Below are 24,917 nucleotides of genomic sequence, written 5' to 3'. Positions count from 1 at the left end.
ATTCCAGGAGTTATATATATATATATATACACACATACATGTATATATACGTAAGTGTATATATACACACATAGATATATACGTACGAAAATACGTAGCTTATACACGATCGCAAAATGCATTTTGTCCGATGTTAGAAAAATCGAGGGAGTAGTAGCCGGTTATCTCGCACGTTCGATCCTAGAATGATTCTTATACCGGAGCCAATTTAATTTCGTTTTAAACGGTAACAGACGTGGAAAAGATCAACGATAGAGTAGTACAATTTTTCTTTATCTCAAACAGAAAAATATCTTATACCGACGATACGTTTACGCCGAAGTAATTTCCGTATTAGATTACTAATGATTTTAAATCATTCTTTTTGCACACCTGTGTAAACGCATTAACAACGTCGAAAATAATTACGGATTTTATCTCTTTTTTCATATATCGTCTGAAATATTTCGGCCTTGGTTTTGCCTCGTCTAAATTTGTTCTCTTCCTTTTGCGAAGGAAAAAAAAAAAAAAGTAAAAAAAAAAAGAAAAGAAAAGAAAAGCCTCGATTTCATTCGAACGAATAGCTTATACGTGTAAAAGAGAAAGAAATCTTTCTCTCGAATAGAAGATTTTCATCGTCTTCTTTCTACGATTCGCTTTTTCGTAATCTCGACTTCGGCCGTCCCCCCCTACTCTCTTTCTCTCTCTCTCTCTCTCTCCCTGAAACGCGCTAAGTCATCCCTGATTTTGCCGGAGAGTTAAGCGCCCTCTCGACGCGATCTTTTGCCAGTAGAAAGAGGAGAAAGATAGAAAGAAAAGAAGAAGAGGAAGAAGGGCAAAAAAAGATGAAAAAAAAAAAAAGAAAAGAAAAGGAAAAAAAAGGGGTGAGAGTAGTGGGGTAGGGGATATTGCATGGACGTTTCCTCGGAGGATGCGAATTTTCTCGTCTTAAAGATAATCCAGGTGCTTTTTCATAGTGGGGAGGAAGAGAGAAAGAAAAAAAAAAAGCAAAAAGAAAAAAAAGAAGAAAAAGAAAGAAAAAAAAATGAAAAAGAAAGAAATGAAAGAGACTCTCGGAGTACACAAAGTGTATAAGTTCAAAGGGAGAGACAGCTCACGTATGATCTTAGAAATATAATAACGATCGAGAAGGAAGAGATAATCCCTGACGATTTCCAATCGAATACGGAAATAGAGAGAGAGAGAGAGAGAGAGAGAGAGAGAGAAGGGAGAGGAAGAGGAGGGAATCACAACGAGTCAGTAGTTTTCGCGATCGAGTATCGATCGTTCGACGAGGAAAGTGGAAATTGAGCAGAACGTCCCGTTGAAATGTCATTCGTTATCGATAGTTCAGTATGGTCAGAGTGCCGAAGCTTTCCCTAAATTATCCAGGATCTCCCTTCGGGAACAGAAGGCAGAGGGCGAGAAGGTATGGCGAAACTTTCCTGACGAATGGATCGTTCATCCTAAGTGGGGGAAAGGGCTTGGAATCGGAGCAGCCAGCACTGTGTTGGCTATCGCGTGTCGTCAAAGACGTATCGGGGATACCGCCGGTGTAGAATCGTCGAATTAATGACCACAGCATGTGCCTGGCATTAATTATCGAGGGGCAGCTGGACAAGGTGTCGTCGTCGAGTCGTCCAACTCGACAACGCGTGCGTAGATATGCGTGTGCGAGCGCTGATTGGCGTACGAAAGAGAGAAAGAGAAATAGAGATAGATAGATAGATAGATAGATAGATAGATAGATAGATAGATAGAGAAAGAGAGAGAGAGAGAGAGACAGATAGATGGACAGGGTATGTGTATATCTCTCTCTGTGTATGTATGTATATATATATATATATGTGTTTGCGAGTACGAGGGAAGCGTCTGCTTTGCTTTGCTTTGCCGGTATGTCAGTGGGTAACGCCCGGCATGTAAATTGTTCTTCGTGAATGTCGGACCGAAGTCCTCCTCGGCTACGTTACTAACGAGGTTTTGGATGCATCGGCTAAAGCGTGGATTCGCTTGTTGTTGCTCACGAATTTCTTCCTTACATTATCGAAATTCTATAGATAACGAAGAAGAATTATTACGGGTCTTAATTTATCGATCGTAATTTTTATAAAGATAACGTTCGTTCTTTTCTTCTTTTTTTTTCTTTTTTTTTTTTTTCTTTTTTTTTTTTTCCTTCCTTCTTTCATCGAATTGTACTCTCGATCGTACGTCAAATGTTTATTTAAGCGAAAATTTTCTTATATCGAATCCATTACAAAATGTTTCTGCTTAAAGGGGAAAGAAAGTAACGATAGCGTTAACAATGAATATCGTGCATTATTTGAGGCAATAGTAGGACCCGTAGAGTTTGTCCGCGGTTTGAGTTAACATTGGCCGGTAACGCACGCTTCAGTGTAGCGTAGTACATTTGAATCGGTCAACTCGATGTATTGACCTATCGGGTTAAGTGCTTGTCCTGATTAGCAGAAGTTTCCAATATCGTATCTAGAATCGACTGCGTTAATACGAGCAACCGGCGACGTGTAAACGCCCGGGGCATAACGCGGCATAAATAGATAACAATGCGCTAATTAGCCTCAATTAGCTCTTCTCTTTGTTGTATTTTCCATCGTAGTTACGCCTTCCACGTTCGTTCACATTTCTTATTTTTTTTTTTCTTCTTCTTCTTCTTTTCTTTTCTCTTTGTTCACATTTTCGTTTCTTCGTTCGCAATTAACCATTTATCTATGAATGAACTACTTTAAAAATCGATTCTTCCTCAACAGGAAATGAACCATAATGGGATCTTATTTATAAACATCGTATAAATATATAAAATATTCTTATTTAGTTGAGCACATACAATTCTCATATGGGGATTGCTCGGGATCAATCGAAAGAAGAAAATTCTCGATGTAAAAATACAGACATAGACTCGGAGGAAAATCGAAGTAGAAAGATGAAAAGCCAATAACAAGATGGAATAATAATAATAATAATAATAATAATAATAATAATAATAGTAATGAAAAACAGAAAAGAAGAGTACGAAAGAAAGCAAAGCCCGTGAGGGATGGAAGTCGAGACCGTTTAAAATGGATTTCTACGTAATTTGAATAATTGTCAAATGCTGCGTGTTATAACGGGCGCGGATGGATCGTACCTCTCGGAGTCCGTTTCCTTTCTCCCTTTTCCCTCTTTCCCTCTTGTCTCCACTAGTCTGAACCTCTCGCAAGGCAATGCCGAACACGCTTGTCCGCGTGTTTCTCTCATGGCATTTCAAAATCAATTTGTCTTCCGAGAGCAAGAGAGAGAGAGAGAGAGAGAGAGAGAGAGAGAGAGAGAGAGAGAGAGAGAACGAACACGTTTACTTCTCCGTAGCTCAGAACGGTCTCTCCATTCCTTTCAATTTGGCTTGTAAATGTCGTCTGAATATATTTCGAGTCGTCCCAATGGCGCGAGCAGACCGATTCGGTTCCTTCCTTCCTTCCTTCCTTCCTCGTCGTCGTCGTCGTCGTCGTCGTCGTCGTCGTCGTCGTCGTCGTCGTCATCATCGTTTTCGTTTTCGTCCTCGTCCTCGACCTCGACCTCGTCTTCGTCCTCGTCCTCGTCGCGAAAATATATCCCATGTTCTGTATATTTCCACGTATCGACGTCGATAAGAGAAGAGAAGAGAAGAGAAGAGAGATTGGGGGAAGAGTACGCGATGCGAACGGGGTCTCATCCCCTTTGGGGATTTCAATCTCGGTACGGATCGTTCTCGACGGTAAGCTCGCAATGTTCGAGGAACTTTCGAATTCTTAAGGGGATCGCCTCCGGGCCCCCGGTTAGAACAGCCACTTCCGCTGCCGCGAAATCCCTTCTCCATCTTCCTGGCACCTTCCTTCCTTCCCAATCTCCAATCCTCCCGTTCCTTATTCCATCTTCTTTCCTCTTTCTTTCCTCATCGTCTTTCCTTTTCTCTTACTATTTCTTGTACGTCCTAACCCTCCACACCTCTTTCTTCTTTTACTCCTTCTTCTTCTTCTTCTTACACCTTCTTCCTTACTTTGACTTTGAACTTAATGAGAAATAGGTAGAGGAGCTTTTTACAAGGAGAGAAAATTGTTCAAGAGTAGGGTCAACTCTTCGTCTATGAGGGACTATCGTCTGACGAAAACGTAAAGAAACGATAACGACGTTGCCTCTCTCTTTCTCTTTCTCTTTCGAACGAACGAATGAACGAACGAACAAACGAACAAACGAATGAACGAACGAATGAATTCATTTTAGAAATTTTATCAGAATGAAAAGAGAAACCTATCGATGTTTTCATCTCAGAATTCGAAAGATACACTTTAACTTAATTGTTCCTTCCTAACGATTCATTATACCTTTCTCATTTTATAAAACTCTTGTACGAACAACGTTCGATAACTTTTCCTCTCCGTTGTTACGCTTCATGCGCCCTCCTAAATTTTATTGAGTATTATTTCATTTCATTTTGTTCAAACTAAACGTCGATATGTCGGTACTGAATATAAAATAGACATCGAATCTGTTGAAATAATTCCAGTTGATATAACTCGATAACTTATCCTCCTTTCTCCCGATAGTCACTTACCTTTTTTCAACTATACTCGTTTAGATTCTTTCTCGTCGGAAATCGTTCTACGTTAAGAATTATTTTCACTATGTGGTTTTTCATTCTCTCTCTCTCTCTCTCTCTCTCTCTCTCTCTTTCTTTCTCTTTTTTTTTCTTTTTCTCTTCCAACTCTTTTTCGTAGAGAACGTAATCAAAATATCGTTTCGCATCATATTGTATAAGACAAGAAATAAGAACGGGGAGCAGCAGCAACCTTCGCCGCAAGAGAAAAATCTCACCTCCCGTTTTCATTTTTTCGTGGATATCTTTTTCCTTTTCCTTTTCCCTTTTTCTTCTTTTTCTCTTATCTTTATTATTCTTATTTTCTAGTTTTTTCTTTCTTTCTTTCTTTCTTTCTTTCCTTCTTTTTTTCTATTCTTTATAGGAAACGATGAATGCGCTGTAAAAAAAAGTGGCTAAAACTCCGAGGTGACACACGTGACGCCGGTAACGAGCAAACGATGTCTGCTTTTATAACGATCCTTTTTCTTTTTTTCTTTCTTTTTTTTTTTTTTTCCTACCCTTAAAGACACATGAGAAACGTCGTTCTTCTTGGATTATATATTGGAGATTGCTGAACGCCTATTATTCGATGGATTATATCGGATAAGTAACTCGATCGGTCATCGAGTATAATCCATAAGATTACGCAAGGACATATAAAAAAGAAAAGAGAAAAAAAGAAAGGGTGTTAAATTTCTTCCTTGAAAATATCCGATCTCGCCGAATATTCTTCTCTTTATTCTTCATGATTATGATAAAAAAATTTTTTCAAAGGCTAAACTCTTTTTAATATTTATCATCCCATTGTCAAAAGGAAGACGGCATTAGAGAGGTTTCATTAGAAAATTTCAAAGGATTTGATTACTTAAACAACAAAAGGTACGTAATAAAACGGGCAATGGCAGAGTCTAAGTCCATTTTAAGATTTTAATAATAAACGTTTGATTATTTCGTAGATATCCTCACAAAATGTCTTCAAAGATACGACGATAAAACTATTATTTAAATTAATATATATATATATATATATATATATATATATATATATATATATATATATATATATATATATGTACAGAATAATAATAAATTACTTTTCTCTCTCTCTCTCTCTCTTTCTCTTTTTTTATTTCTTTTACTTCGTCTCTTATTCTATATTTATTCTGCCTGTCATTGACGAGTTTAATCTATTATTTATTCGTTCTATACATAGGAAGAAAACGTCTCGCACTCTTTAATAAAACTGTAGTAGGTATTCGTATAGCTATTATAAAGAAAAATATCTCCATTTATTTCGAAGATAAATTATCGTGATATCGAACGGTTCCAGATAATATTCCATCTGTCGAATGTTCGTCTCATTGAATTTTAAACGCGTTTCTATCATCGGAAAAGAGAGCTCGTATCGTTTTACCTGGTTATTAAGAGCGTAGAGATAGGTAACGAAGCAACATAGAACTAAATATACCTTGTCTGTTTACCGAGATGTCTCGATATACTATAATTCTATTGATTCCTTTTTTCAAGCAATAAATTACTGTCACGTCGCTTCATTTTCCGTCGGATTCATTTGGAGTTTTATTCGCGTTCCCGATCGGCCAATTTGTCAATTTTGATCGATATTTTTTTTACATGCCCCGCTAATTCTCCATGACAGTTCTACCGATAAGACAAGGGCATATCGCGAAATTCGTTTTTTCTTTTTGTTCCTTTTTTTTTCCTTTTTTTTTTTCTTTCTTTCTTTTTTCTTTCATATTCGAAATACTCCCCGTACTTCTTTTAACACGCGGAAGAGTTCGTTCTCGTATAAGTCCGTTGGAAAATTAATTAACGCGTTTAAATAACGAATGCTTAATGTATCGTGGCTTGGCTAGTTCATTAGCCAAGTTAATTATTAATTAATTATGCTTTTAACAAAGTGACTCCCGTAGAGATTCTCATAGATAAATGGATGTATTATTAACGGAAATACTTTTTCCGAATCAGTAGATACGATCCAACGATGAGGTTCGTTAGATTATAAACAAGTACGATCGATCATAAATGTCCATCAGGTACTCATTCACGTACTCTTAGAGTTCACGTCATTGCTTAGAGATCGTTCTAATCGCATGATATAATGATTTTTATTGAATGAACAAGTCTACTCCAAGAGAGTTATTAATAAATATCCTCAAGAAGGCGGACTGTAAAAGATGATAAAAAAAAGAAAAAGAAAAAAAAAAAAGTAGAGAAGAAGTAAAAAAAGAAAAAGAGAAGAGAAAAGGAGAAACCGCAGGCGTAGGACTACGAATCGGCTATAAATCAATATATCTTGAAAAGGGTCGATTTGTAGGAAAGAGGGTTTCGATTCGTGCAAGAGAAGGAAGAATAGAAAAGATAGAAAGAAAGCAAGGAAGGAAGGAAGGAAGAAAGGAAGGAAGAAAGGCAGGAACTAAAGGAGGGTTGAAAGAAGATCGAGCATGCAAGGGAAAACGATACCGCAAAAGCCATCCGTCATTTTTCGGTAATAGCTTCGGCATCGAACTACGTAACTGCGATCTCGTCGATCGTCGTCGTTCAAGCCGTCCTCGATTTTTTCGCGATCGACTGAAAAAACAGAAAAAAAGCAAAAGAGAGAGAGAGAGAGAGAGAGATAAAAGAAACGACGATGCCATGTCGCGACGTAGGAAAGTTTCTCCTATATAGTGAAGTAGTAGATAAAGAAAGGGAGAAGAAAAAGAAATTTTCTTTCGTTTGATAGACAGAGAAGGAAAGTGAAATAAAAGGATAAAGGGTAAGAGGGTAAGAACGGTTTTGCGTCTCCTTTGTCAACGAAAAGCAACTAGGAGGCTGTCGATCTTTCTCCCTCTCTCTCTCTCTCTCTCTCTCTCTCTCTCTCTCTCTCTCTTTCTTTCCCTTTTTCTACTCTTCCGGTGTGCTGTTTACGAGATATCTCGTAGACTAGATCGATCGAGTCGGGCGCCAGAAAGACGCGCCACGCAAACTCTCTTCGATGGTTAACCCATTCCGTCGACGACTTTTCGACGTCGTTGTTGTTACCCTTACGAATTAAACCAAACTCTCTCTCCCTCCTCCCTCTCCCTCTCCTTCCCGACCCCTGTTCTCTATCATCATCATCAGGAGATCGCTTCGTCTACTCGGATCTCTTCTCGTCTTTCTTCTCTTCGTCTATGATCACGTTCAGGACTTTGGTTTTCGACGATGCTTCATAGAACGAACGAACTCGGTGATTCGACTTGGCGGAGCAAAAGAAAAAGGAAAGAAAAACAAGAAAAAAACTTATCGTTCTCGACCCTCGATACCACAGTCCAATCTCTCATCGGCCAAGTGATTAATAGCATCGAAAGGAAAGAGGAAACCCCTCGAACGAGGGATAATTTTTATATAGGTTATATACTTGCGAACGTAGGCATGATCTTGTAAAATTAATTTATCGACGTTTTACACGCGTTTAAATATTGCGGATCTTATCCGTTCAACCCATAATCATTTTTTCTCACTCGCGATATATACAAAATTCAAATGCTATTACAGATAGACGCACTAACACGTCGTACTCTTTTAAATCACTCTTCCCTCCCTACCACGGCCAGAAATTATGTTGGTTTGCTCGCATAAAAGCGGCCTCTGCGAAATACACGAAAGCCAACTTCGGTATGTATATGTACCTATGTATATATATATATATTTCAGGCAAATCTCCATACATCATGCGAGTAATATACGTCCGTGTGCGCTCTCACGTGCGAATACTCGCGCGCGACCGTATGCGCGATATCGATTACGGTCGACTCATTTTTTTTTTATTTTCTTTTTTTTATTTTTTATCTTTTATTTTTTATTTTTTTTTTTTTTTGTTTTTTTTTTTGTTTTTTTTTTTAGTAGACTAGGATTATAGTTAGCTTCCCCCGATGCACGTCGCTATCGTTATTATTTCGTGGCATACGTCGAGAATGATTTTTTCTAAATACTTTATAACGCGTCGCCATGAATGAGAAACGAGAGGTATAAATCCGATTGCTAACTAAACTTTTAAAAGGAAGACAGCTCTTTTAAAATCGCTGTTAGACTGACTGCTGATCACTGTCGATTCTACATTCGTTGACACAGGAAGAACCGTCGAGATTAGTTTTTATTTGTATATTTTTCATTCTTTTTTTTTTTTATCTCTCCTTCTGTTATTTCCGCTGTTGTTATTGTTGTTGCTGCTGTTCTTGTTGTTGTTGTTGTTGTTGTTGTTACTGTTGTTGCTATATGTTTTTTTTTCTTCTTTTTTTTTTTTATCCCTCCAAACCATAATCCTCTTATTCGCAACCGCGGATGTGTGCCGCATTAAATCACGCTCACACTGTCGTTCTTCTTTACGACGAAAGCAGCAACCGATATAAACTGCGTTATATCGTTCGACGCACGTCCCTCGATAAATTTACTCCTCCACCCTCCAACCCTCACCTTCGAACGATAAAAGACAAATCTATCTTTCCTTTCTGCTTCATCGTCTTCATGTAATTCCTTTTACAGGATTTTTCTTTTTTCCGTTTGTTTTGTTTTTCATTATTTTGCTTTACTTTTTTTTTTACTTTTTCTTTTTTTTTTTATTTTTTGTATTTATTTATTTATTTCTTTTTTTTTTTTTTTTTTTTTTTTTATAACGGACATAGAGCTTTAAAGGTTGATAACTTCGTACTATTCGCGACGGCACGAGCAACGAAGCAGGAACGTAGAAAGTGCGCGTGAATGCGCCAGCTTTAATCGATTTTATCGAATTTAATTCGTAGAGTTAAATTCGTTCGAATCTCGCTATTGGGAATGTATGGTGTACCGCAACCTCGATTATCCGAACAGAGATTAAGCTTGCCTCTGATTATTCGCATCGCGTGTTTTCGAATTAATAACATCGATAATGGATTTTGCGAAACACTTTTGGTCGATAGATTTTTCGAACAAACCAGAAATTCTATCTTTCAATGTGGGGATAGTAAAACGTGGAGGAAAACATAATGATGAAGCATAGAACGTTTAACGTACTTAAATCGTTTTCTGTTTTTTCTTCTTCTTCTTCTTCTTCTTCTTCTTCTTCTTCTTTCCTCCCCTAATATCGGAGCAGACATTTTTCTTTTTTTTTCTTTTCTCTTGTTTTTTTTTTCCTTGTCTTCGTTCAAAAATGTTTTCCCGACATTATCTACTTTTCATCCATGCCTCCCCTTTATTTTCTTCCTTTGCTTTCAACTGCTTTTACGTTAAGGGTTGCTACGATTCAAATGAGAAAGAATCGAACCCTCGGGGCTCGAAGATTGTAAGGAAGAATGCGGTTTATCGTTTCTCGATTCGCCAAGGCTCCGACGATTGCTTCCGTTACGAACAAAAAAAAAAAAAAAAAGAAACAAAAAAAAAAAACAAAAAAAAATACGACTCGAAGTCCGTTAAATTCAACAAATATATATATATATATATACATTTTTGTTTATTTATTTCTTTCTTTTTTTTCAAAAGAATGAGCAATTTAATACTTAACGAACCGAAGGACGTTTCCGTCAAGGATCAACATATTTCTTATCTTTCATTCAATAGATTTAATAACAATGATAAATGAATCACAAGCCAAGCAAATTGTTAACGTAGATTATTCAAGGTTATTTCAAGATAAATACGACGCGCGTTCGCCAAGTAAAGATTTCGTTCGTTAGTTTAATTTATCTCATTGAAGGTGACGCACGTTCGATCACACATAAATAAGTAATAGAATTTCACTCGTGTTACGTACATACTTAAGTAACGAGTTTAGAAAATATTATTGTATAATATTAATTCGTATTTCGAAGAAAAAAAAGAAAAGAAAAAAAAAAAGAGAAGGAAAGAAAATAGAAAAGGGAAAAGAAAATTTTTCAATTCTTATCAATATTCTATCTCGTTTATATCGTAAACTAGAGAATTTATACGGTCGCGTCTCGAACATGACAAGCACGTACGTACATATATACATACATACATACATACATACATACATACGTACGTACACATACGTGTACGTGAAAGATTCTCACGAACCGGACCACGTCCGAACGTCGGAGATAGGCCAGCTCGAGATGTACGACTCGAATCTCGGCGTACGGTCCATTGGAGCGGGCACCCTTCGAGGTAGAACCGATCGGTTCAATTTATCGTCCTCGGCCACGGCTCGGAACAACAGAAACAATGAAATTCAACTAAGCGAACGGCGAAGAGCAAGGGGTTGAGTATGAAGGTGATAGTGGATAGTAGTGGTGGTATGGTATAGGAGGGTGGAAGAGATCGAAAGCAGGAGGTAGTGGGTAGGAAGGGTTGAGAGCGTCGGTGCCACGGTGGATGCCTCCGTTGGTTCTCTCACGGAGACTCCGCCACGGTTTCGAGGGTCAGCAGGGAAAAATGATAAATGTGGGGGCGCGGCCGTAACAAGCCCTCTCGAGGCGAGCCCCACTTTTTAATTGCTTCGTAGCACCGAACGACCCACCTCCAACCCTTCTCCCCCCTCCCCATCCCCACCTCTACCGTCGGTTTCTCCTAGCACGAGAAACTGAGAGAGAAAGAGAGACAAAGAGAGATAGAGAGAAAGAGAGAGAGAGAGAGAGAGAGAGAGAGAGAGAGAGAGTACTGGACAGGGAGAAGCAAGAAGAGATTTATTGTGTCATTGTTTATCCGCGCGAGCCAGCAGAGCTACGTTTCTCAACGGATTGCTAGTGACATCGGGTATGTGCGATCCAGTTCCACCAGATTTCGAGCTTTTCTTTCGACTGACTGTTCTATCTCTATCTGTCTCTTTCTCTCTTTCTCTTGTTCTTTCTTCCTCTGTTTCCAGTGTCGTGAACGATATCCACTCAACAAAGTGGAATATCTTTTTGTAAAAAATTAATGCTAAGCCAAAAGTGAAACATTTATATCTACTATTGTAGTAGAACATAATGAGACAATAGAATTAGCGTTTCATTCGTAATATGTTTAAATAATGCCGTTGTTGAAGTCAATGAAAGAAGGTTTAGAGATTTGTCGTATTTATGGTCGATCGATAATGTCTGCGAATATTTTAGTCATTTAATTACGATAGAGAAAAAAAATCTTCCCTCGTAGTTTTCCTTTTTTTCCTCACTCTTGATTAATTTCTTTCATTTCTTCTTTTCTTTGTCTCTTCTTTTCTTTTTTTTTCTTTCTCTTTTTTTTTTTTTTCTTTTCTTTTCGGCAGGACTTATTTATCCCACGACGTCAATATCGAGCGTGTCGATCAATATAAAATTTACTTTTCAATCGCCGAAGGACCTACGTTGCACCTTATTAATTTTAATTTCAGAAAATGTTGGATTTATGAAAAATGTATTTCACAGGATGAAGGCAGGTGCTGGTTCAACCCACTTTACCGTAATTGCGTGTAAATATCGTCTTTTCGCGTTTTGTCGTCGAGAAAAGAGTCTATTCAATGTTTAGAACATTTTCTTTGAAATACCTCGAAGAAGACAAGAGCACTTCGCTAACGTTATCATTTTAACGTTTTCATCTGTAGAAAAGAATCAAGAGTAGATAATTACAAAACTGTATTTATACATAAAGAGAAGAAAAATGAAAGAGAGATAAACGAGCGTAATTGCGGTATAATATTATTAATTATATTATTAATTAAAGTACATTCGTACTTTACACTCGTACCTTCATTCTCTCTTATTCTTCTTTATATAAAATTGTGTTAAGTTAAAATTTCGAGCTTTTGTTGAACGTGTCAGAATTCTCGCGGGAGTAAGAACGCAAAATCATAAGAGTCACGTGAGATGAGATCGAGAACGATCACAGAGAATCTACGGGATTGCGTTTACCATTGCGGATAAGCGAGAGATACAGAAGCGACGTCGTAAATCCAAGTACAACTTCTCTAGGTAGGGGTAATCCGAGCCTCGTACGGACGCGGATTCGATACATTATCAAATGGAACGTACACGTAACTTTACACGATCAACAAATGGGTGAAGTAGGTAGAGATTGGGTGAAAGGATGGGAGGCCTGGATGGGTGAGGGTGAAGAGGTTGTGTAGAGGTAAGGGAGTGGTGGGAAACGTCGGAGAAGCTCGTCGCCCAAGTACAACTACTACCTTCCTAGAGTTAATCCAAATCGTCCCGTAGAGGCAAACGCATCATCCAGCGCTATCTTCCTTCTCTCTATTCTCAGTGCCTTTGCCAAAGCTTCGAGGCACCAGGTTCGTGCAATAGCAGTCAACGGTAGCGGAAGCAGTAGCAGCAGCAGCAGTAGCAGAAGCAGCTGCTGTTGCAGTAGTAGTAGTAGTGGTAGTAGTTCTACCGAGCTAGACGGTAGGAAGGCTCAGAAGGGCGAGGACGAAGGGAAGTAGCCGCGGTAATACTCCGCCCACGACAAGGCGTGTTATCGAGCGCGACGCGTACGTCGACCTAACAAGCGCCTCCATTAACGCTACGTTAGACGTGACACGGTGCACGAATTCCGAAACAACAACGATCCCATGGAGAACTCTCGATCGTTAACTTTGCCGTAGGACCTTACTGACGAACGATTCTCGAAGGTTTCTCTCTCTCTCTCTCTCTCTCTCTCTCTCATCGCTTTTTCTTATAGACGATTTTGCATCTCTATTCTCATCGTTCCTCTTCCTATTCCTTCTCCTTCTCCTATTCCTCTTCCTTTCTTAGCTCGATCGCTTCATTTGTAACTTTAGCCAATGTCTTAACTGGCGAACAAACCCCACCTCGCGTTTCTCATCGTTTCATCCAGAGAATCGGTAGGTCCTATTAATTATGCTCAGCGCATTCTCTTGACGTTGTGTGAGCGTCAGGTTCGCGGAGGTTTCTCCGTCGAGGACAATACTATACTAGAAACCGCAACGGTGCAAAGTCAAAATGGCAACGGAGACATAGAGAAACAGAGAGAGAGAGAGAGAGAGAGAGAGAGAGATCATGTTACGTTCGCGTTAAAGGGCTCTAACAGATTCGGCCGTGAAACCACCACGATCGCAAGACACGCACGTAGGACTGTTGTGTCGTAGAGCTAACGGAAGTGGATGAAGCACAAGCGTATCGCTGTCGACGGGACTACGACGTTAACGGCAAGTAGCTAAAGACACGACCACACCGACAAACCGCATCCAACGGGCAACGACGTCGTCGACGAAACGTAGAGACGAGAGGGGTGGTCGAAGAAGGACGACGGCTACGAAGGCTACGACGATGACGACGACTAACGACCAACCTAGGTTGTCCTGGATATACCTGTCGGAACTCCATATCCCCTCTAATTGGCGGAAAATACTGCGGAGATGTCTCCTCTATTTTCGATCTTTAATAGAAGCAAGAATAGAAAAAAGAAAAGAAAAATCGGAGAAGAAAACCGATGAATACTTTTCCATGCGAGAGAGAGAGAGAGAGAGAGAGAGAGAGAGAGAGAGAGCTCCTTCCTTTTGTTTTTTCTTTTCTTTTTTTCTGTTTTTTCTTTCCTTTATCTACTCTTCCGACGAGGGTCCCCTAGGATTTTTATGCCGTATCTTTTTCATAAAGATAAATCGATCGAGAATGCTCTTTCGAACTCTTTGATCGAATTCAATTTGTCGACAATGGTGTTTGCTAGGAATAGGGTGATACCAGTTCGATTAACGATCGTTTCTTCTGGTAGAAAAAGTAGATATAAGGGATATATATATATATATATATATATATATATATATATATATATATACATGTATATGTATATATAAAAGAAAAGTGGTTAGTCACGCCGATGGGGGAAAATGGTAGAATAACAAAATTCGATCGATGTTTGAAGTTCAATCGAGATAGAAAGGTGGAAAAAGAAGTTTCCTTCTGTCAACGTAGGGTAGTAAAATATAACGAGGAACATAGAGCGTTTGTAACTCTTGATAGGAAACTTTCTTATACGAACAGTATACCTATCTATATATCGTATATGTATTAACTTTTTCTTTTAGCATTAAGAAATAATATAGATGCTCTAAAAGAAAGAGTGTTAAATGAAAAAAAAAAAAAAAAAAAAGAAAAAAAAGAAAAGAAAGAGAGAAAGAAAGAGAGGAAAAAAAAGAAGACTAATTATGAGAAAATACAAAAGCTTAGCCTTTAACGAGAGTACAATTCATGGATACTGTTAAAAAGTAATTAACGGATAGGAGGATAAGCTTCTTTAGTCGTTCAACTGTTTTTTAAGTAAGTAAATTCCCTCTCCCTTTGAGACCCTATCTTCGGATAATCCAGTGGCACTTTACTTTGTACCTTCGTAGAAGCTGCGGGCAGACTGGAAACACGTGTTGGAAACATAGCGGATAGCAGTCGAGCGATTATAAGTTCGGAATACGTGAGATAGCACGCGCTCACGTGCTTGCGTGTAAGATTATCAAATATGAGAGAGAAAGAGAGAGGGGGAGAGAGAGAGAGAGAGAGAGAGAGAAAGACAGAGAAAAAAATAGAGAGAGGGGGGAGTAGTGAGAGAGAGAGAGAGAGAGAGAGAGAAGTGAAAGAAGGTAATAGGAGAGAAGCAGAGAAAGAGAGAGAAAGAGAGAGAGAGAGAGAGAAAAGGAAACTTTGTTAATGCCGTGAACAACGCGAAGCGGAACGGTTGAAAAGTACAAAGAACGTGAATTAGGAACGGAATTTTAAGGGAGGCTAGACTAATTAGAGGAGAGTCCGCTTAATTGAAATCAAGAGAATGAGGTCAGAGATGAAATCGAGGTTGAGATTCGCAATCGAGAGGAATATTTGCATTAAGAAATGTTAAAGGAAAGAATGGTCAAATTGTTTGAAATAGGAGAGACGAATAAACGTATAGGAGAAAATATAAACGTGAATATGAGAATAGCAAAGGAAGCGAGAGGGAGAAGAAAAGAATGAGAAGAATTTTCTTTTCTTTTTTTTTTCTTTTCTTTCTCTCTCTCTCTCTCTCTCTCTCTCTCTCTTTTTTAGTCAGAGATACATATACACACATACATATATTCTTGTCAGGTGGTTTGTGCCGTATAATGGTGAACGTTGCGAAAGCAACAGACACCGTCTACGAGCGGGTAACTTGTACGTGTAGTAGATATGTACCATTCAGGGCTTTCGCGGCTTTGATACGTCTCAGACCGCCCTTTTCCTGTAACCATTCCTTCGAGCGAGAGCCAGTCTAAAAAGCCACGTCGTCGTACCTTTTTATCCGACGCGACGTCGCCGTCGCCGACGTCGTTGCCTTCGCCTTCTCCTTAACTTTCGCCGTCACCGTCACCGTCACCGTCACCGTCACCGTCACCGTCACCGTCACCGTCACCGTCACCGTTGGCATCGTATGCCGTTCTCGATCCTCACCTTTGCTACTGTCTTCTATTTTCCTGTTGTCGAATAAGCGCGTGCGCATTCCTAGTAATCGCATTGATTTCCTTTTATATCATTCGAATTGAAGATTTACAAAAAAACTCGAAAATGTGCAAACGAGAAAGAGAGAGAGAGAGAGAGAGAGAGAGAGAAAGCAAATAATTGACGTTTGTCCTTCCCTAAGATTGAATGATTAATCGTATTGTATCGTAGATACCATGGATTATGATCATGCGATAAGATAAAGTAAGAGATAAAGAAGGATTATTAAAGATTTTCAGAAAGAGAAAATCTATTAATCTAGGAAAGATAAAATAGAAGGCTCGATTAACGAAATAAACGATTTTTTTTTTTTTTTTTCATTCGAACACAGATACAATCGAAAGCGATTCAATTATCCACGTTCTAATCGATCGATCCTTCCGTTCGGGATAGGAAGTAATTAAATCGAAGAAGGGTATGCTCTTTTAATTTTTCTACGTGTTAGGTCTCTTAAAAGGGACCAAGGACGAAAGGGACAGAAGTATAAGACATTTGTTTCGTGGCAGAAGCGTGCCACGATCATCGTACTACCATCGTATCACCACGAAGTTACTACCATTCTCTCTCTCTCTCTCTCTCTCTCTCTCTTTATGTGTGTCTCTTTAGTTTCCCCGCCCTTATCTCGTACGTATAAATCTCTGGCCCGCGATCCTATCGACGGGATATCGCTCCCCGAAGGCGGCTTAAGACGCTTACCGAGAAGCTTTCGAGACGACTACGCGCACCTTAAGCCAGAACCATCCCAATCCCAAACGCGATATCAATTGGCATTCATTGACAACAATTTAATCCAAAGACACAAGAGTCTTTTCTTTTCTTTTCCTTTCTTTTCTTTCTTCTTACAAGTTTGACCTTGTTTATCGATCATAAAGTCTAATTGAACGTAGGTAGATTGATAGATTGATTGTACGATAGATGATAAGATGATGAACGATCTTCCTGAAAATAGATTGGATAATGAAGAAATATTTTTTTAATTGTTTCGAGTCACATAGCGTTGAGAGATTTATTATATAACTTTGCGAAAGGTTACGTCATATAATGATTGACGGTGAAGAGAAAGAGGCAAGATCTTTCGAGACACTTTCTCTTTCTCTCTCTCTCTCTCTCTCTCTCTTTCTCCTTCTCTCGTTCTCTTTCTTTCTCTTCACGAACGCGCGTTTCGTCGTCAAGAGAAAATTTAATTTGTGGTTTAAGAGCGTGGCATCGTCTTCTCGGTAACAAGACATCGAACGAGAAAGTATAGGTAGGAGGGCTTTATTCGCTCGCCGGTTTTCGACAAGATGATAGGACGACGACGAAGGGGCTCTATCTCCTCACCCGTACTACGGCTTTTGCCGACAAAGACGAAGAAGAAAAAAGGATGGCAAAAAGAAAGAAAGAAGGTGAAGGAGGAGGAAGAGGTAGTAGAAGAAGAAGAAGAAGTAGAAGGAGAAATAGGAGAGGGTGACTATCGATCCTCAAGCTATCTTCGCGGCTTTCGATCCTTCCTTCGCACATCGAGAATTCATGGAAGTAGAGACTATCGTGGTGGCGAGATTTACATTCTTCAAAAGAGAGAAGGAGAGAGAAAGAGAAAGAGAAAGAGATGGTTCATAGAAGAAGAGAGAATCAGTGAAAAAGAAGTCGGTCTAACTTTGAAAAAAAAGGATCTTCGAAGCATCGTCAATTTTTCGCGGTACGATCCTTACTTCTTATCATTTTTCTCCTTGAGTACATATAGATTGCTATATGTACGTTTTTATCTTCTCTCTCTCTCTCTCTCTCTCTCTTTCTTTCTTTCCCACACATACATATATACTCTCTCTCTCTCTCTCTCTCTCTCTCTCTCTCTCTCTCTTATATTATCTCATCTTTTGACGACTTTCCCTGATTGACATTCGCGAAGTGCCAGCATGTCTTAGAGGGGAAAGAGAAAGGGTAGCAAAGGAAATGCATTGACTGCAATCAACGGAAACGACGATTCACCCTTCAACTTCTCGTCTGTTCGGTTAGTTATTTCAATTAGATTAGAATTTAGCGGTGTGAGAGATCGTTCGATTCACTCTAACTCCGGCTTCGCGAATCGGTTCGCCCTTTCTCCAAGCAGACTCAATGCCTTAAACTAATTACGAGAGAGATCGAATCCCACTACCTTCCAAAGCTACCCTTCGAAACGGCATTGAGATTATAGGTTCGTGTACACGGACGACCGCCATATTGCTTCCTGTCCCTTCGATTTTCACTTTGCGTCCACCTACCGAAACTACCACACTCTATTTCTATCTCTCTATCTCTATATCTGTATCTATCTCTATCTTTCTCTCTCTCTCTCTCTCCCTCTCTCCTTCTCTCTATCTATCTATCTCTCTCGTTTTCAGTTTCCCCCTTCCTGAGGTTCGTGCGCGCGATATTATCCGCATCCGGCTCGGATCCACGTTGGGCGATTCCCAACGATCACTTCGATCGTCCCGATTAACGATCATCGTTCCACGATTATACGGGATATGTCGTTGCGTTTGAGCGCGCGTGCCTCCTAAATTCAACGGCGTATTGTCTCCAGTCGAATCGATTGGTCCCAGTGATATTTCTACGATGTCGAAAACGTCGATGATGGATCGTAGAACGCGAACGTTCGGACCTTCTCTCGTTATATGACGACGACGACGACGAATACGATTTATCGTTTTGCCTGATGGTAGAAAATAAAAAATAGTAAAAAGAATCTAACTGTAACAGCTCGTTAATATAGTTGCAGTTTGACGATTTGAAAATCGTAAAAAATCGTGGCTAACTGTTCTTTTTCCTTTTCTTTCATTTTTTTTTTTTGAACTTTTTGCTTTTTTCTTCTTTTCTTCTTCTTCTTCTTCTTCTTCTACCTTTTTTTTCTTTTTTTGTTTTGCAGGAATTACTTGAAGTAGACGAACAGGAAGAGTAATCGGTCGAGTGGTCGTCGGGATACGACGTCTAAGTATAGAAATTGGGCCGATCGCTGCCACGTCATCGTTAATTAAATCGAGCCCGGTGATTCAGGAGAGACGACCTTTTGGCGAGAACCGGTCGTTTGTGTACGGCGGTTCTTCGTTCATTGCTTCCAGGCGCCGTTGACAGGGTCGATGAGGTTTGCCAACGTTCTTAGTCGCGGCGGATATAATTGCTTAATATCCTTTGGTCGATCGATGTCCTCTACCAACGTCCAACAATGAATTTCTCATTACTTAACGACAGTTTCAGTTACCAAGAGAATACGCGTTTATGTATTATCGATCGAAAGTATCGATAAACGTTAAAGATAATTTTGATATCAAAGCGACGATCAATTTTACGATTGTTTATCCGTGAAAATCAGATCGATCGAAGATCACGATCAAAGCCCGTGTCATGAGATATCATTTATTCGTTCTGATTATCAGAAGAAAAGAATAAAAAAAGAAAAGAAAAAAAAAAAGAAAAAAAAAAAAAGAAAAAAAAGATTATATTTTATATAATACTCTATGAAACTGTGGGAGACCTTTGCTCGTATGCATTCCTTGGAGCTTGTTTCGAGGCTTCCGCGTGGTTTCGGGCCGTGCGAAGATGAAGATATTAAAATCGAAATTTTGTGGGCCGAGATAAAAAGAATGCGGTGGAAGAAAAAAGGAGATACGGAACGAGGTGGAGGAGGGAAGCAAGGGGAAAAAAAGGAGGCGAGTAGAAGGTAGAAGAAAGAAAGAAAGAACGAAAGAAAGAAAGAAAGAAAGAAAGAAAGAAAGAAAGAAAGAAGGAGAAATAAAAGGAGAAGGAAAGGAGAGAAAAAAGAAATGAAAAAGGAAAAGAAGAAGACGGAGAAGAATAAGAAGAAGAAGAAGAAGGAGACGAAGAAGAAGAAGAAGAAAAGAAGGAGCAAGACGACAGACTGCACCGGCCCACCCGTGCGAGATGATGGCCACGACGTGAAATCGCGTGAGGATCCTTTGGGAGTAAACAAATCAATTCCAGCCGGGACACGTTTATGCTCAGGATCGTAAATTATCATTAAGGTGATTGCCTACCAGCAGTAGTACACACATATGCACGCAAACACCCACACGTATGTACGCGTACACACACACACACACACACACACACACACATATATATATATATATATATGTACACACACATACATACGCACACACATATACATAGGAGACTGCACGCATATGGAACGTCAGTAATCCGGCAAACACGCGCCTCACGCTCCTTCGCATCGACCTCACGCATGAGGGTTATGAGGATCGTTCAGACGACGATCGTTCCGTGCGACCTGAGGAAGCTTAAATGCCACCTTTGCTACGTATTGCAAGGAATAGTAGAGAGGAGTAAGAGCAGGTGTCTTCGTTCAATGCAAATGATCGGTATTATCTTTCTCCGATTATACCAGGATATTCGTCATTCTGATCGATTCCTCGATCAAAAAAAAAAGAAAAAATAAAAAAAAAAAAAAAGAAAAATCTGAAAAGAAACAAAAAGTGAAGGAAAAAATATAACGAGAAAAAGAAGAGATCAAAAGGGAGAATAAACTGGGACGAACAAGTAATTTATCATAATTCGTAGCTAGTATCCAATAGTTTCGCAAGGTATTTGAGAAAAATATCCTTGTCGTTCGTGTTGTTTCTCGTCGATTTTTTTTTCTTTTTTTTTTTCTTTTTCTTTTCTTTTTCTTTTCTTTTTCTTTTCTTTTGTTTCATCTTTCTCTTTTATATATATCGATAATTGATCCTATTTAATAGAATATCCAGTCGATATATCAAACCTTATCGTCAAAATAAAACATTCGCTTAACGGACGTAGACGTAACGAAAGTAGTTGCTTTGCCAGTGAATTACAGATTTTACGAGCAGGAAATGCGGCAACGGCCGTAGCGCTGAAATAATTAATAATTTTACATATTTTTAGTTGACTTGTCGCGCACACTACCGGCAGATGATTAAATCGCGTGTACGGTAAAGCGGTCTAATGATACCGTTAATACTCATATGCAAATGCAGCCGTTCGCAATAAAATCGCAACGGGTACGCGTTATTCTGGTAACACAATATAAATATTTCATGGAACGTAGCGAAGGGATAAACGGGTGCACCCATCAGTGGTTGCTCGATTTTTAACTATAATCACTGGTACGTTTCTGTGCCGTCCATTACATTAATTTGATCGTGCGAGTTAAAAGCAGTAATCCCGCACTATAATGCACTTTTCTGCGACGGCACTTAAACAAATTTCGCTATTCCATCGAACTTATCAACTTTCCGTCACGGCGGGAATTAAGTTTCCATTAAACTTTCTCTGCAAAAAGAAAGAGAGAGAGAGAGAGAGAGAGAGGGAGAGAGAGAAGCAGAGGGAGAGAAAGAAAAAAAAATAAATCCATAACATATTTTACCATTACAAAAGAGACGAGCTTACCGGTAAAGCGCATCTTTTATATAAGATTCCAAGTTTTCTCGATCATCTCTTAATTCTTCTTCTTTCCCCCACCCCTCCTTTCTCTTTTCTTTTTCTTTTTTCTTTCGTCGACTGGTAATCTCCAAGTTTAATTTCTTTGAAGCTGCCGTACGCTGTAATATTGTGTTCGCGCATAATAATTTTGTGCGAATTACGATATCGATTGATAAAAAATTTTAAGATTTTCAAGAGAGATAGAAAGAGAGAGAGAGAGAGAGAGAGAGAGAGAGAGAGAGAGAGAGAGAGAGAGAGAGAGATAGGACAATGTATTAGCAATCAATGATGGCTGTGCTTTCTTCTATAACGTTTTACGCGATGATCATTAATAATACGAATAATGATAGATTTATTAATATTTAAATTAATGAGAGAAAATTAATACCGATTATCAATGATGGCATTATAAATTTCAACGTCAAGTATTTATGATCTCGTTGCTTTCTTACCAGATCTTTTTTTATTATCATAATATCTACGTCGTACCTTGTACGTAATCAAAGTTTCTCTCTGACGTATCTACGTAAGCAGAAAGAATTTTTCTTCTTTTTTTTTTTTTTTTTTTTTTTTTTTTTTTATCGAGATCGAAAAGAGAGAACACAAGAGAAATGGAAAAAAAGAAGATAAGGATGTTTTTCTTTCTTCTTCTGTTTTTTCTTTTTTTCTTTTTATATATATATATATAAGAAATATAGATAGAAAATTGACTTTCAAAGAGAGGGATAATGATTGGAGAGAGTCGAGTATCATAGATTGTAAAGTTAATTGAATTCGATTAATTCGATTTGATAAAAAAATTATCGTTTCGTTCGCATCAATGGAAAGGGAATTAAGAGGATCGAGTAAGAAGATGGGTACGAAGAAGTCGAGGAGAAGAAAAAAGATCGTTGAAAAGTAAAGATCGTACTCTTGACTTGTCTTGAATGGCGCCCGGGTGAACGACGGGAACGAACGTGGATGGGGGAGGAGGAAGAGGTGGAGGAGGAAAATAAAGGAAAAAAGAAAAAGCACGTATTCGTTTGTTCGAAAGAAAACCTCGGTAATCCTTGAAGAAGAATAGGCGGAAAAATGCTCGTACAGCATTTCCATGGCGTTCCATGCGGTGATGCACTGTCACACCCCATATTTTCTCTTCTCTAAAAACGATGACCATCCTGGGACGTGGCCGGAAGAGGAGGGTCATTTTTCAGTCGGTGCGGAAATAAGACGTCCGCGAACGAGGGTGAAGAGGAAGATAGAGATAGATAGATAGATAGACAGAGAGAGAGAGAGAGAGAAAGAAAGAAGCTGATGAATAGAAAGAGAAAAACTGATGAATAGGGAGAGAGAGAGAGAGAGAGAGGAAGTAATAGGTTGTATATGTACCTATAGCTTTGACATTTTAGAAACCTATATGTCTTGAATAACACGACCGCGAACGTTATTCGAGATACTTGCCATGAATTCTCAACTCCCATCGACTTCCATTTCTCAGCCATATTTCTCTATGCAACGCGATCTCGCGGAACGATGAGTTATTGGGTCCGTTATTTGAGCATCGATTATACTTATCTGGATAACGTTTGAAGTATTCCGTGGTTACATGTGAACGTGTAATATTATTTCAAGTACCGATTTGTATCTTATTGGTAAAAAAAAAAAAAAAAAAAAAAAAAAAAAAAAAAAAAAAAAAAAAAAAAAAAAAAACACAGTAATGACAACAACACCACCATTATCAATAAGAAAAATATCAATAATAATAATGAAAATTATAATAAGAATTAAAAGAAAAGGAAAAGATATATATATATATATATATATATATATAGATTCCACCCTCGTCGTAAGAACTGGACAGTGATGTCGTTAAAGTTACCAAGAAGGAAACTTAGAGGTAGAGAGTAAGGTTTATCGAAACGATAAAGCAATAATGATCGCAGACGATCGTAAGTTTATGAGGCGATTAATTCAGTAACCATCGCGTCCCGTTATACACCGGTCGAACTTGATTCCGCAACGTCGTTAAACTCGTCTTTTTCTTCTTCTTCTTCTTCTTTCTTCTTCTTTCTTCTTCTTCATCATCTTTTTCTTTTTTCTTGTTCTTGATCCGACGGTGTCGTTGGTAAGAGGAAAAAATATGGAAGAAGAAGAAAAAGAATAAGAATAAGAAGAAGAAGAAGAAAAAGGAACAGAAAAAGGATAAAAGAAGGGTGAGTTTCTTCTTGGTTTTACCCTTTACTGTATCACGAGCGAGTTGGTCGAGTTCGGATGACCCCTTAGCGACGTTTCAAAATGTAAACTGGCAAGAGGAAAAGATTTTATCGCCGTACGGAGACTCACTGAGGTGCAATTATAAAAGGACATTTTGCTTACTCGTCTCCGCGGGGAGAAAGAGAACTTTACGATCTTTCCCATCCTCGAAAAATCATAACGTGTTAAAACCATATCTACGATAATTAATGTCCATTGCGAAATATCCTTTCGATTTTTCGATCGATCGAGAAGATATCGTTAAACGAATGAGAAATTTCAGTAAGAAATTGAATATTTCAATTTTATTTCAAATATAATTACTAATTTAAGGAACCAAAAAAAAAAGAAAAAGAAGAGAAAATTAAAAAGAAGAAAAAGTAAGATATATAGTATATCACGGTAGAGAAAAAGTGTAGTTTAAAGATAAGAAAAAAGAGAAGAAGACATAGGAAAGGGAGTAGAATAAGAGGAGTAAAAAGAAGCAGAAGTAAAAGAAGAAGAAGAAGAAAAAGAAGAAGAAGAAGAAGAAGATGATGATGATGATGATGATGATGATGATGAAAAAGAGAAAGAAAAAGATGAAGATATCAAGAAGAGGGCCGAGATAGGGTACTCCGGTCTGTCTAGAGTAGGCCTGAAATATACAGGCGACTTAACGACCCTAAAACGAGGCTTAAGCGGGCGCCCTTAGGTATTGTCCGACCGTGCAAAGGGCGCAATCTTCCGTAGGTACTCGACAAATTCGGTCTGCGAGCTTGCGAAGTTCTTCAAGGACGTTGAAAAATTCGTCCGTCTCTCTCTCTCTCTCTCTCTCTCTTTCTTTCTCTCTTACCCTTATTACGTTTCTTTTTCGCCGAGGAAAACACACACCATTGACGCCATAAGATGCACCAAGAAGAACGATGACGAGGTCGACCTTATCATCGTCTCTTTTCTAAATAGAAAACGAGAACGAAAGTTTATCGCGTCGAAAAGCTCGATGAGAAAAATGTAGATACGGGGTTTTATTTCTCTGAGCAACGCTCGCGGCAAAATTCTCGAACAAAGATTCTATCACGCGTTAAATAAAAAGCTGCCGTAGAAAATATCCAATCTACCAGCGGGGAAATAAAGTAAATTTAAATTTCTTTGCATATTCAGAAATATTCCCTACGCGTAATGTCGATATCGAATACCAAGGAACGGAGAGAAAGGGAGAGAGAGGAAGAGAGGAGGTATCTCCGCCATTCAAAATCCTAAGAAGGATCTTCTCCTTGTTTGGTAAAATGTGGCGTAAGCGA

At 38.7% G+C, this 24,917-nt stretch overlaps 1 protein-coding gene and 1 long non-coding RNA gene across 3 annotated transcripts in view; one reads left to right on the top strand and one right to left on the bottom strand.

Moving 5' to 3' along the window:
* Nucleotides 1–20,221, top strand: part of LOC124946863 — a 160,289-nt gene extending 140,068 nt beyond the window's left edge. The window contains exon 3 of the long non-coding RNA XR_007100229.1: nt 18,854–20,221. This is a non-coding gene — a long non-coding RNA (uncharacterized LOC124946863). The remainder of the gene's footprint in view (nt 1–18,853) is intronic.
* LOC124946524 (protein vein) overlaps nt 1–24,917 on the bottom strand; it is a 245,941-nt gene that overhangs the window by 139,211 nt on the left and 81,813 nt on the right. The window lies entirely within an intron of this gene.

The sequence above is a fragment of the Vespa velutina genome, chromosome 1 (genome assembly GCF_912470025.1).
Source record: "Vespa velutina chromosome 1, iVesVel2.1, whole genome shotgun sequence".
Taxonomy (NCBI): domain Eukaryota; kingdom Metazoa; phylum Arthropoda; class Insecta; order Hymenoptera; family Vespidae; genus Vespa; species Vespa velutina.
This window is presented reverse-complemented; position numbering and strand designations above follow the sequence as displayed.